General features: G+C 35.6%; 1 non-coding gene across 1 annotated transcript; it reads right to left on the reverse strand.

The window, feature by feature from the left end:
- Positions 1–13,439: 13,439 nt before the first annotated feature.
- On the reverse strand, positions 13,440–13,582 carry LOC123801237 (U4 spliceosomal RNA). Its single transcript, XR_015727240.1, has one exon. It is a non-coding gene; the product is annotated as a U4 spliceosomal RNA (small nuclear RNA).
- Between the last annotated feature and the right edge of the window lie 874 nt (positions 13,583–14,456).

Below are 14,456 nucleotides of genomic sequence, written 5' to 3' on the forward strand. Positions count from 1 at the left end.
ATGTGGGTGGGTCTGGGTTCTTTTGCAGATTGAGGGGAAGTCCATTTCATTGAACCTTGTGTAAACTTCATCCCTGCCATCTTAGAAACTTTGTTCATGAGGAAATAGAACACGCATTGGCATGGCTGGGGAAAAAGACCGACTATAATCCACTTTATGGAAGACATTGTAGATTGTCTATTAAATAACTACTTCGGGGAACGGGACCTTTTGGCAAGTATTTATACCTATACACGTATATCTCACAATGTGAGCCATTTTGAGAGATTGAAACATGTATTTCTTCCAGAAATGCATTTTCCACGAATTCTCCACACTTACTGCTTCCCATTCTCTATTCATTGAGTTAAATTATTGGCCCCTCTTGATATGCCTCACATATTATCTTTTCTTCTAAGCAAAGAAGAGATGTATCAGCTTCAAAACTTCTTCCCATTAAGAGAATGTCACTGTTGTATCCCTGAGTGTCACCCCTGTATTATTCTGTGACACAGCCATCCACTTTTGGCCACTATCATCATGTAACTCATGAGATACCTGGGCACCAGACTCATGTAGTTTTGTTCTCTCTCTCTCTTTCTCTCTGTTTGTTTTTTACTCCCCCTTCTCAGGCAACTATTCATAGCAAAGTCTGACAAAGACTGCTAATTAATCATAAAATCCCCATTCTCACCCTCTTTGACATAATTTAGACCATAATTTTCAGCTTTCCTAGAAGTTAGGTATGGGCATGGACAACAGAATATAGATCACTGATGTGCGTTACGTAGAAGCCAGTTCTAAAAAACAAACTCTCTTGAGCGATTCTACAAGTTGAACTACGGATATGTTTTAAATGCAGAGCTGAAATAATTTGTAGTTGGGCTGGATATGGGGTTATGAGAAAGAGCCATCATAAGATGACTCCTAGATTTCATGTGTTTTTTTTTTTAATTGAAGTATAGTTGACACACAATGTTAGATTTGTTTCAGGTGTATAAACATGGTAATTGGACACGTCTGTACATTATGCTATACTCACCACATATGTGGCCACCATCTGTTACCACACAACACTATTACAGTACCATTAACTGTCCTGCCTATGCTGTACCTTTTATCCCTGTGACATATTCATTCCATAACTGGAAGTCTGTACTTCCCACTTCCCTTACCCCAACTTCAAGACTTTTTGGCCTGATGAATGGAGAGAATGAAATCGTTCTTAGCTTAGATGAGAAGGACTCTAAAAGAATCAGATGAAAGGAACTTCAGGACCTCCTTCTTGTAGCGATTTGTTTCATTTTCATCCAAGACATAATCTTTTCTTGTATTATTTTTTCTTACCTTTAATTTGTGTTTTAAAATTTATCTCATATTTGACATGTATATGTTACAAACTCTGACTGTATCTTAAGCTACTATAGGTAGAACATTTATATAGATCAATAGAGGCACACACACAGGGAGAGTCAGAGACAGACACAGAATGAGACACGTAGCTCCATTAGCATCTAAGACTGGCCCATAGTAGTTATTCAATAAATATTTGTTGAACGGATGAATCATTGAATAGATTGACTAACAACATAATAGATTATGCATTAATATTTTGTAAGCATGAGTAACTACTTCCAGTCTTTCTTAATTTAAATAAAACTTGACTGTTACCTACTACCAAAATAGTAAGTTTAAAGTAAGAGTGACATTTACCTTAAATGTTTTTACTGTGCCCTTGGTTAAAATAACTAACAAATGAACTGATCTAAGATCAGTAGTAAAGCATAGTTAAAATAATCAAAAGAATTACTTGAAATTCCTTAGCTATATAGGTTTTAAAAATTACTTAATTTTTGAGAACTGGGACTTTCTAAGTAAATTCTTGATAACATTTAAATTGGAATATACATTTCTTCCTACAATAAAATACAAAGCCATTTTGAGAGTAGAACAGCATGTTGGGGAAAAAAGAAGCCTTAAAGTTGTTTTTATTTTATCATCAATATTATTAATATACAAAAGAACACAATGTATCTAAATAAACATAGGACAATGCAAACAAGTACAGTGCTCTGTTTGTTTATATTCCAGAAATCTCAGAGGACAAATGTCTTTCCTTTTCCCACCTACAGTAAGTTTCTTCCCACTCTCTACTATAATGCCCACAGTTACCAAGACTTGTTCATGGTGACCCTTCACCCCTCCTTTATTTCTCCTCTCTTCCTTGCTACTTACATTCTCCATTTGCATCTCCGTATCTTTTCCTTGCCCTTCTCTGTCCTGATTCATGCTCTTGAAAAGTGACCTTTACAGACTGGTCACTCAGGTTCTTCAGTTCTTTATATCTGGATAGATTTTGCCAATGGGAGCCATGGGCAGGAGATCAGAATACAGGAAGGAGAAGAGACTATGCGTATATGCTCCATTATCCAGCTCTCCTCACTGCACCGCTGTGGTTGCATTTCAGCACCATCCTCTCTGGAGCCCCTGTCCCACGGCTCTAGCTTTCTCTGGATTCTGGCAACACCGCTCCCTTCATTTGCCCCTTCAGGTCTAGAGCTGATAACAGTTTTCTAGCTGATTTTTATTCTGTTAACTTCCTTTAACCTCTTGGTTCATAGCCCCTTTGTTAAATTATTCCCCCCCCCCCCCATCAAGACAGTAGCTGATACATTTTCTCCAACTTCAGATGTGGGAACTAATTTCCAGTTGCCTGGAACTGGTATACCTTGTCTGGATATGACCGGGGTGCCCTCCCCCATTTGTTCTTCTAGATAACATTATCTGTTATGTATGGGTTTATTTCTTTTCACTGAAAATAATATCTTCTATATTCCCTTCATGCAAGCCTTTTTCTTCAGCTATTCTGATTTATTCATGTCATTAACTGTGGGGAAGTTAATAGGTAATTTTTCCCAGAAATTCTCAAGGTTTTAATTCAAAAAAGTGAAGTGAGGTTCAGGGAGTTTGATAGGGATCATTGATATGGAAAAATGTTTAATTTTTTAAATACCCATATATTTTTAATCACATTCAGCTTTCAGTAATGACTGCTGCACTTGAAATCTTTTAGAGACCTAGACAAAGCCCACATCTAAAATCTCTGTGGAATCTCCATTTCTTTCTTTCTTTATAATTGAGATATAATTGACGTATAACATTATATTAGTTTCGGGGGTACAACATGATGATTTGGTATTTGTTGTACTTTTTGTTTCTTGCTGGAGAAGGCGCATGCTCATCAGCATGGCATTTCGTGCGCCTGAATCTCTGGGACCTACTCTCAAGAGTCCATGTATTTTTCTCTAATTTTATTTTTTTTTACTAGGTTTTTAGTTTTATTTTTTCTGATTCCCTTTTTACATTTCCTTACCTGATGAATTTTTACTTATGCCTCAGATCTAAGTCTAGGTGGTTCCTTTTCTGTGAAGCTTTCTCTGATTTTGGTGAAAAAAAAAAAAACAACAACAGCAACAACTAATAATTTCATCCACTATAACTCAAAAACATTTGGCACATATAATTATCATGAGACATAGGATGTCCTATAGTAGTAAATTTAACAAGTTTGTATTTGACTGTTTCTTTTGACTTTTTCAAGGATGGGCTTGGATTATAGATTCTCACAATTATCTCAACAACTAGGTGGAATATTAAAATTAGAATTTAAATAATATATGCCAAATCAATTAATTAGATAAACAAAAAATTAGCTGACTAAGGAAATAGGAACTTCTAGATTATTACTAGAAATCCCTTATTAATGTATTTGCCTTTAGACTTAAATTGAGCAGAGAAGAAATTTAACAAAGATAACGGAAGGAGTAAATGAATGAAAGGAAGATTAGGTAATGGCAAATTAGGTTTGGGTAATGGAAGGTTTTTAAAAAAGAGATATTTGAGGACAAAATCCAATCGTTTTATGTGATTTTTGAATTTGTAGGTATTAAACTGGGTCCTTGGGGGCCAAAACAAAACTGAAGTGGATTAAAACAGTAAGCAACATTTTTCCCCCCATAAGAATAGAAAAGATATTTTTGGAACAAGGCCAACTCAAGTGTCCTTGGACACTTAGAACATCTAAGAAATTAATAGAGAAGTAATGGGAATAAATTAGAGTTTAGAAAATGACTTGGATGTAAGAAAGGAAGAACAGGTATGAATAACACGTGTGAGTAAAATCATGAAGAGGTTAATTTCCAAGATATCACAGGAGAGAACTTAGCAGTATATCTCTTCATAAGCACTTTCCCTTCAATTTACACTTTACTCAGACTCTTTATATGGTCTTCTGCATTGTTTTTCCCCCTTACATTATAAACTTAACACTCCTTATTGTACACATTATGTATAAAAATGGAGTTTTTCTTTGAAACTATGAAATGTTCATTGCAAGCCATTCATAGATTTTGACTCAAAATTGCCTTAATTTTTAAATTTCAGCTTATAGATTATGAGGACATAACTCAGAAATATTAGTAAAGCATGTATTAAAAATGGGTATATAGGATAGGATGAAATATCTTTTTTAAAGATTTTATCTATGTATTTGAGAAAGAGCACGAGCAGTGGGGGCAGAGGGAGAAGCAGACTCTCTGCTGAGCAGGGAGCCCGATGCAGGGCTCAATCATCAGGACCCCCCAGGATCATTACCTAAACCAAAGGCCAACACTTAAAGGACTGAGCCACCCAAGCACCCCTAGGATGAAATATCTTAAACATGTTTCATTACAATGAAAATTATACTTTCCATTGAAAATCTCCTAGGGGAAGAGATAGTTGTTCTGAGTACACCCTGTTGTTTGTTGTACAGTTCTTCCCAGTTCAGCTCACATGGGCTCATGTTTGAAATACAGAGAAAGAAAAGGCAGTGGGAAATCTGCAAAACATCAGAAAATACAAGTTTAGTACCCATTGTAGAAGAACGTAGCATAAAAGAGAAAATAAGCATAGCACTAAAAACCCCAGATATCAAAACTCCATTTTGAGGATTCCAGGACTTTCCCAGGATCGGTGAAGGGAGTGGTGGTGCTTGGTATCAGGGTCAGGGGATGACAGTAGCATCCATAGGGACAGCAGAGGGTAGTGTTCCCAGATTATGGATCGTGTCTAACTTTCTCACAGTGAACAGCCACAGCAGTCATCTTAAAATAGGGTCTTGGGAGAAAGCTATGCCAAGGGTGCTGGGGCCGGGGATGGGAAGAGTGGTGGGCAGAGCACAGTGGAATTTTAGGAAAGTGAAAATAGTCTATATGATATTATAATTATGGGTCTATGTCATTATACTTTTTGCCGAACCCATAGACTATGTGACTTTTCCCAAACTCATACACAGAGCAAATCCTTAGGCAGACGATGGACTGTGGGTGATTATAACGTGTCAGTGTAGGTTCACTGATTGGAATGAACATTTGTTTTGGTGAGTGATGTTGACAATGGGGAAGGAAATGCACATGTGGGGCGCAAGGGACCTGAATCTCTGCTCCTTCCTCTCAATTTTGTTGTAAACTTAATACTACCCTAAAAAATAAAGTCTCCAATTAAAAAAAAAAAAAAGGTGCCCTCACGAAGAATCTACGTATTAGCTACTAGTATGGGGCTCTTCAATTCTGATGATAAACTAATGAGAAATTTCAAATTATGGTACTACAGTTCTTTTTCTGAGTAATGACTCTGACGGGCAGCCCACGCAGGTGGAAGCAGCTCAGAAGCAACATTGATCCCGCTATAGAATTGTTTAAAAAAAAGGGAAAATGTACTACTTATTTACAAGCAGAGTGACAAAGACATGTATTTTATACTCGCATCTGAAAGTTATTTGTATAGCATTCAAACTTTAAATCAAGTGCTCTAGGGTATTCTTATTAATATTTTATGACAATGAAGATATTAGGCAAGTAAATCATCAGAGGAAATTGACGAAATTGTCTTTTGCAAGGGGTGCAAGGCCAGCCTTGTATGTTGTTGCACAGGACAAGTTCCGTCTCTTCTTGTAAAAGGAAGCACACCTTCCTTCTGTCAGTCCAATACGTCGCATTGAAGTAGTCTTGCCGGAATACGTAAATTCAATAAAATATTATTCTAAGACTAAAATAAGCACCTCCATATAATAAGTTGTCTCCCACCTACAGAAACTTAACACCCTTGTTATAATTACTTCAGTGCTAACAACTCCTCCTCTTAACACTCAGAGTGTGTGGGTTCTGAGAAAGCAGCACACAAACCTGGTATTTTTAAAAGAATTCTAATAATAACAACATAATATTTTTCTTCTTCCAGATGCCTACGTATCATCATTTACTTTTATTTTTTCCCCTCTTTTACTGACTTTTCCTTTTACACATTCCGTATGTCGGTATCACTTATTCTGAACTCAATCTACAGGTGTGGCATTTGTCCTGCTGTTGCCATTTATTCAAATTCCTAAGGGGAAAAAAATTGTAAAACATAGAAGACCCAGATGACCTCACATAGATTTTAAAATTTATTGTAAACTTGTTTCTTATTACATCAACAAAAATCTCAAGTTTTATGAGTTTTCACATTTCTCTGAAATTCAGGGATCTTACTGGAGCTAACTTGTATTTATCGAGTGCTTACTCTTTAGTGCCAGACACAGTTCTAAGATCTCTAAATCCTTCTGTCATCATAACTCTGTCAGTCATTCGATAATCATAACCCTGGGAGATGGGCATAGCATTTGACCCATTTTACAGATGAAAACTGTGGTATAAAGTGCTTTAATAAATGATGAATCTTGGAGTATTCTTAATTTCCTTTTAAGCTTCAGATTTCTAGTTCTATTTGCCTACTGTTTCATTTAGGTGAGATAAGAGGTCCCGGAAAGGCATAAATGTCTCCCATACAGAAAAATCAAAAGGAATCAAAGTATTTTTAGAAGAGATTTTGATTGCTAGATTTCATTTTGGCACTCTTTATCCACAAACTTCCTATATTTTAGGCAAACTATCATTTGTCCAATGTTGCACAGCTGGTAAGCTGTCAAGCAAGGATTTGAATCTAGGTCATCTGATTATATAAGTTATGATATTACACTGTATGCATTGGGATTACATTTCCTTCTTCGATAGCACTGTGATAAGGAATCTCACAAATTGCTTGGAGGTAATTCTGATTAGTAAGTTACCAATCTTAGGAACAATGGAATGGACTCTGTCAGTTTGCTGGTTTAAAGGGAAATACTATATTTATACCCTGACATTAAAAGTAGAGAAATAAATTCCCTTTGAATTTGAAAAATTTCACCATTTTGCTCACACATGATATTTGAGATTATGCAAATTTCTCAGTGACAATTTATAAAAACACATACTGGCAGTACACTTGTGACAGCGGTTAAAAATATGAGCTTTTGTAGTTTTTTTTCTTCTTATGGAACTTATCGGTGTTCAAATGCATGAGGCTAACAAGATTATACTTGGATAAAGTTTCAAAGCAAACAGAAGTTAGCAGGTAATAAATAGAATGATGAAGTATTTAACTAAAGAGGCACTTTTTTATTTTCTCAGCTTTTATTCTCATCACTTTGTGAAGAAGGTGAATTTAAGAAAAATAGATTTAGGCCAGTCATTATATTGTCATGCAAGCTGTACGCTGAGCAGGGGCTCTCAGCCAAGGAAGCCTGTTCGGGGCTAAAAATCCTCTCTGCGTGCCTTTGCTGAGAGGTTGTGCTAGCCTGGAGGAAAACTGTGCCTTTTGCTAATTCATCTTCCCAGAGGGGGCGCCTTCTTCTAATGCAGCAAATGAGCCTTACATAACAGCAACAGCCCTGAATATGTGGACTGCTCAAAATCTTTTGCAGAGAATTTTCAAAATCAAAGTTATTATTGCACAAGTATTTGGCAGGAAGAAGCTAAATTGCTGGGCTCAGGAACCAGAGGCACATAACTAAGGCCAATCTTCGGCCATAACTCCGTTTCCAGTAAAGTGCCTAATTAATTTAGATTTACTTGGAAAGATGTTTATCCAAAATTATTTCTACATTATCATTTTGTTCTTTAAATTTTGAGAGTCATCAATTATCAGTGTTGACATTCAAATGATCTAGAGATGTGTAGAATCTAAGTGCATCCCCACATTACTGGGCGCCTAGGTGGTTCAGTCAGTTAAGTGCTTGCCTTCAGCTCAGGTCATGATCCCAGGGTCCTGGGATCGAGCCCCACATTGGGCTCCCTGCTGCTTGTCCCTCTTCCTCTGCCCTTTCCTCCCTGCTCATGCTTGTTCTCTCGCTCACGCTCTCTCTCTCTCTCTCAAATAAATAAAATCTTTAAAAGAAAAAAGAAGAGGAATAATTTTCTAGTTTGAAGTGGGCATCTTTGAATAGTCAGTGGCTTCACTGGAGGTAAAGCAACTCAGCATTATGATGTTACAACTGTAATCTTACTGGTGATATAATAATGAATAAATTAAAAGTGAGTAAGAAAATGCTGGTCATTTGGTCATCCAAATGGTGACACTGGTCATTCCCAACTTCGGTTCACCTCACAAGACCAACTAGCAATTATCCATAGACAAGAAACCATTGTATGTGTATACACTTATAGTGAATTATCTGAAAAAAAAATAAAGAAAACATTTACAATAACGTCAAAAATAATAAAAATACTTAGGAATAAATACAACCAAGGAGGTGAAAGAGTTGCACACTGAAACTATTAGACATTGTTACAGATAACTGACAGACATGAAAAGCTGCTTGACATCATTCAACATCAGGGAAATACAAATCAAAACTACAACGAGGTGTCACCTTACACCTGTCAGAATGGCTAAAATTAACATAAGAAACAACAGGTGTTGGGGAGGATGCAGAGAAAGGGGAACTCTCTTACACTGTTGGTGGGAATGCAAACTGGTGCAAACACTCTGGAAATCACTATGGAGGTTCCTCAAAAAGTGAAAAGTAAAGCTACCCTATAATCCAGCAATCACACTACTAGGTATTTATCCCAAGGATACTAAAATACTGATTTGAAGGGACACATGCACCTTGATATTTATAGCAGCATTATCAACTATAGCCAAATTATGGAAAGAGTCCAAATGTTCACTGACTGATGAAGGGATAAAGAAGAGGTGGTATGTTTATATATTTATATATACAATGGAGTATTACCCAGTCATCAAAAAGGATGAAGTCTTGCTGTTGGCAGTGACATGGATAGAGCTAAAGCGTATCGTGTTAAGCAAAATAAGTCAGTCAGAGAAAGACAAATACCATATGATTTCACTTATATGAGGAATTTAAGAAATGAAACAGATGAACATGGGGGAAAAAAGAGGCAAATCATGAAACAGATTCTTTTTTTTTTTTTAAGGTTTTATTTATTTATTTGAGAGAGAGGGACAGAGATAGCAAGAAGAGAGCATGAACGGGGAGGAGAGGGAGAAGCAGGCTTCCGCTGAGCAGGGCTTTGGGCTTGATCCCGCAACCCTGGGATCCCGATGACCTGAGCCAAACGCAGACACTCAGCCTACTGAGCCACCCAGGTGCCCTAAAGCAGATTGTTCATATAGAGAACAAACCAAGGATTGCTGGAGGGGAGGTGGGCTGGGAGATGGGTTAAATGGGTGATGAGTATTAAGAAAGGCAATTGTTGGGATGAGCACTGGGTGTTATATGTAAGTAATGAATCACTGAATTCTACTTCTGAAGCTAATATTACACTAAATGTTAAATAACTGGAATTTAAATAAAAACTTGAAATAAGAAAAAAATTAAAATTTGAAAAAGACATTGATGAAAGATATTGAAGAAGACATAAACCATTGCAAAGATATTATGTGTTTATGGATGGGAAGAATTAATATCATTATAGTATCCGTACTACCCATAGTCATCCATACATTGACTGCAATCCCTACCAAGACTCCAATGACATTTTTTACAGAAATAGAAAAAAAATCCTAAAATTCTTATGTAACCACAAAAGAACTAGAATAGCCAAAGCAATCTCAAGAAAGAAGAACAAACCTGTGGCATCACACTTGCTGATTCTGAACTATACTTCGAAAATGGAGTAACCAAAACCAAAATGGAGTGTGGTAGTGCCATAAAAACAGACACATAGGCTAATGGAACAGATTCAAGCTCCCCTCCAAAAACCCATGCATATACAGTCAACTAATATTTGAGAAGAGAGACAGGAATACTCTAATAGAGAAAAGATAATCTCTTCAATAAATTGTATTGTGAAAACTGGATATTAACATTCAAAAGAATAGCACTGGATCCCTATTTACATCACTCATGAAAATTAATTCAAAATTGATTAATGACTTAAATATAAGACCTTAAGCCATAGCATAAAACTCCTAGAAGAAAACATAGGTTAAAAAGCTCCTTGACATTTGTCTTAGCAATGATTCTTTCGGATATGACACCAAAAGCACAAGCAAAATAAAGCAAAAAGCAACATGTGGGACTACATCAAATTAAAAACTGCACAGCAAAATAAATGATCAACAAAATGAAAAGGCAGCATATGGAATGGGAGAAAATATTTACAAATCATCTATCTGATAAGGGGTTAATAATCAAAATACGCAAGAAACTCAGATAACTCCATTATGAAGAAACAAATAATATGATTTAAAAATGGGCTAAATACCTGAATAGACTTCTTTTTCAAAGAAGATACACAAGTGGCCAATAGGTACATGAAATAGTTCTAATTATCACTCACTAATCATCAGGGAAATGCAAATCAAAACCACAGTAAGATACTGCCTCTCTCCTATTAGAATGGGCATATTTAACATATAGGTCTACTCAAACTATTTTTTCTTGTGTGAGGTTTGGCTGACTATATCTCGTAAGAAATTTGCCCATTTTATCTAGATTATCGAATTTGTAGGCATAGAATTATTCACAGTATTCTTTAATATCCTTTTAATACCTACAAGATCTCTAGTGATGACCCTTCTTTTGTTTCTGATATTACTAATTGTAATACCCCTATGTTTAGTTTATTTGTTCATTTGTTTGCTAGCCTGACTAAAGGCTGATGAATGTAATTGGTTTTTTTCAAAGAACCAGCTTCTGGTTTTATTGATATTCCCTATTGATTTCCTGTTTTCAGTTTCATTGATTGATGCTCTAATTTTTATTATTTCTTTTCCTCTGCTTACTTTGGAAGTAATTTGCCTTTCTTTTTCTAGTTTTTTACATGCTGGACCAGAAACCAGAATCCAAAACAAAACCAGAAACAAAAACTTGTTTGTTCTTTAGAAATGCATGCATCTACCAGCATTGAAACAAATCATTAAGCATGGAAAGAACTTACAGCTTTTATTAGAATTTATTCATTTCATAGTTAAAATTTTTCTTGGAAAACAAAGATTCATTAATAAATGTTAATTTTTTCTTCCCAATTTTATAACTTAATATGTTTTTAGTCACCTAATCTGAGAATCTTTAGGGTTATCAGTTATTAAGGAACAAATTTTTGCTTGCTTAAAATGAAGCAGATCGTATCACTTGGAGACAAAAAATAAGCAATTACCCAGATGGAAAATGTGTGTGGATTTGTATCATCTTCTTTAAACTTGTACAACAGTTTATAAAACCAAAATATGTATGGTACAATAAATTTACATATTATCATAACCTCTAAATTTAAACCTTTTTTGTTACTTTAAAGTCCCTCAACTCAAAACAATTCATTTATCAATGACTTAATACTTACATTATAAATAAAATTCTGATGTAAATACATTCAATCACTTCTAATCCTTTGAAAATAGGACAAAAAATATAGAAAAGCAAGCCAACATTCAAATAAATTGTAAGGTGCACTGAATCATCACAGAAAGATCCCTTCTTTCAATATGAGCCACACTGTGGCACAAGTGTGTCTGAACAGGAAGTTTGTACTGCTCTTTGAGAGCAATAATCCTTGGGATAGAGACGATGAAATGAAGACTAGGATCCCTGAGAAAGGGATGTCAATTTGTAGCCATGATCTCTTTGTTGCTTCCAAATGGCAGAAAGTTCTACTCTGAGAGTTTCTTGATCTCTGTGACATCTACTTTAAAATAAGGCCACAATCCCAAGTTTATCAAAAGATGATTGGGGAAATTGTATATTTGGGGAAATGCTTATGATCCTTCTAGCCGTGTTTGCATCCTCTCTTCCCTCTGGAGGAGAGCCAATGTTGTAAGATATACCCAATCTACCCAATGGGATGGGAAATGACCAGTAGTGCTGACAGTCTGACAGTCATTGATTTGATGCTAATGAGGTCTGCTGTTCTTTCTCTGGGAGTTGCCTTCTGTCTCCTGACAAGTGATGTCATCAGGGAGATTTCTGTATCAGAAGCACAGGGTCTTCCCATCCTCATCCACATGAGGAAAGACCTGATGGTATCTACCTACCTTCTCTACAACTGGTGGAGAAATTTTATTCAGTGAAAAGGTAATATTTAAAGTTGCATTTTGGGGGCACCTGGGTGGCTTTGTCAGTTAAGTGTCTGCCTTAGGCTCAAGTCATGATCCCAGGGTCCTGGGATTGAGCCCCACACTGGGCTCCTTGCTCAGTAGGGAGGCTGCTTCTCCCTCTGCTTCTGCCGCTCATGCTCTCTCTCTCTCAAGTAAATAAATAAAATCTTTAAAAAATAAAATAAAATAAAATAAATTGCATTTTGTCCTTGAGTTAATGTCACATTCACTCATCAAATTTTCCTAATAATGATTTTTAAAAATACTGTTAAAAATTTCCCACCAGTATCCTCTGTCTGTTCTCAATTGGTTCAGAAGAAGATAGGTGATGGGTGATTAGATACCCCTCCCTAAACCCTTAAAAATCTTAAGTCAGTAAATTATACTTATTGGGAGAAATCTACGTGACATTTATAGATATGTCATAATATTTGTATATTATAAGGGTAAAAGGTACCACTCATTTTCATCTTTTAAAAATAATTCTAATGATAAATACTAAATTGAATCCTCTGTTTTCTGATTCATTTCTACTGTATTCACACACAAAGGTCAGTAAAAATTACTAAGGACTAATGATGAAATTACGTTAAATTTAAGAAAATTGTTAATTTTGAACAAAATGTACTTTTGATTTTGAAGCCAACAAAAGGTACTTTGATATTAGAGCTTTCGTATGCAAAGAAACAGTTATAATACAACTGGATGAGTCTAATAAAGGGTGAGGGCTGTAGGCAAAAGAGAGTACTGAGGTAGCCTCGGTAGGGGTTTTTTAACAATCTTTTGTGTTGTGTGGGGAGGTGGCATTAAAAGTGAGCTCACACCAAGGCAAGAGGACACTATAACCAAGCCAGCAGGAGTTGTGTTGGTGATGTGAGCAATACGGGTGACTGAGTGACTCTGTCTGAATAAAAAAAAAATATATATATATATATATATATATATATATATACACATACACATATATATATACATATATATTAAAATAGTAAAATATTTATTGGAGTTAATATTAGGGAAGGTTATAATCCATGTGCATAAAATTTCAAGTCGTCATGGCGGGGTATTGGGAAAAGTTTTCAATTAGCAATAATCGCGCCTCGGATAAACCTCATTGGCTACGATACTGCCACTGCACAAAGCTAAAATTTCAAATGCATTTTAGAGGCAACTTCTCTGCTTTGGTAAATACCAGATTTAGAAAGGGTCACAAAGAGTATGTCCCAAGTCAGAGTTTGTGCACCCAAAAGAAAAAAAAAGACAATGACAAAAGGGTAATAGGGCTATGCAAGTTTTCCCCATTATTGCCCAAGGCTGAGAATCATATTGAGAACAGCACATCTGATACCTGAGAGGGGAATTATATCCACAACCATAAATGGAATGCATCCTCATAGTATGAAAATAGGCTCTCAGTGAATATTTAGTAGGTAAATAAGCATAAAACAAGGCAAATCCAAGAAAAACACACTGAGAAACTAAACAAAGAAAACAAAACAAAGAAAAACTCTTTGAGAAACTAGTAGTGTGGCTTGAATAAGTTTCCTAATACAAATATTAGTAAGCACCCAAAATACATACATGCTCACACGCAGTAAAGGAACACATACCTACAAGAAGCAGAAGAAGAAGACATTGCCAAAAAACACTTGTCCTAGGAAACAGGAGAATATTTTTGAGAAATTATTGATATCAAAATTTAATAAAATGTGAAAAATCTTTGATATCAAAATTTAATAAAATGTAGATTTTATAAAATGATATACAAGATGAGATGATAAGAAATCAGATTTAAATGAGTTAGGAATTCCTTGATAGGCCTTCAAAATATAAAAAGAAATGAATGAGATAAGAGAAAAGCTTACTAGAATTAAGATTACAATGAAATCAATATAAAACGCATTAGAACCAGTGTATCTACTCTGAATAGGAATTTAAGGTCTCCGACCTTTTTTATGCTGCCATCCTATTCCCTACAATGAAAAAGGAATTGTTTGGCAAAGTTGAGAACATTAATA

This window comes from Ursus americanus, chromosome 17, assembly GCF_024610735.1.
Source record: "Ursus americanus isolate L20-20 chromosome 17, mUrsAme1.1.p, whole genome shotgun sequence".
NCBI classification, from domain to species: Eukaryota; Metazoa; Chordata; class Mammalia; order Carnivora; family Ursidae; genus Ursus; species Ursus americanus.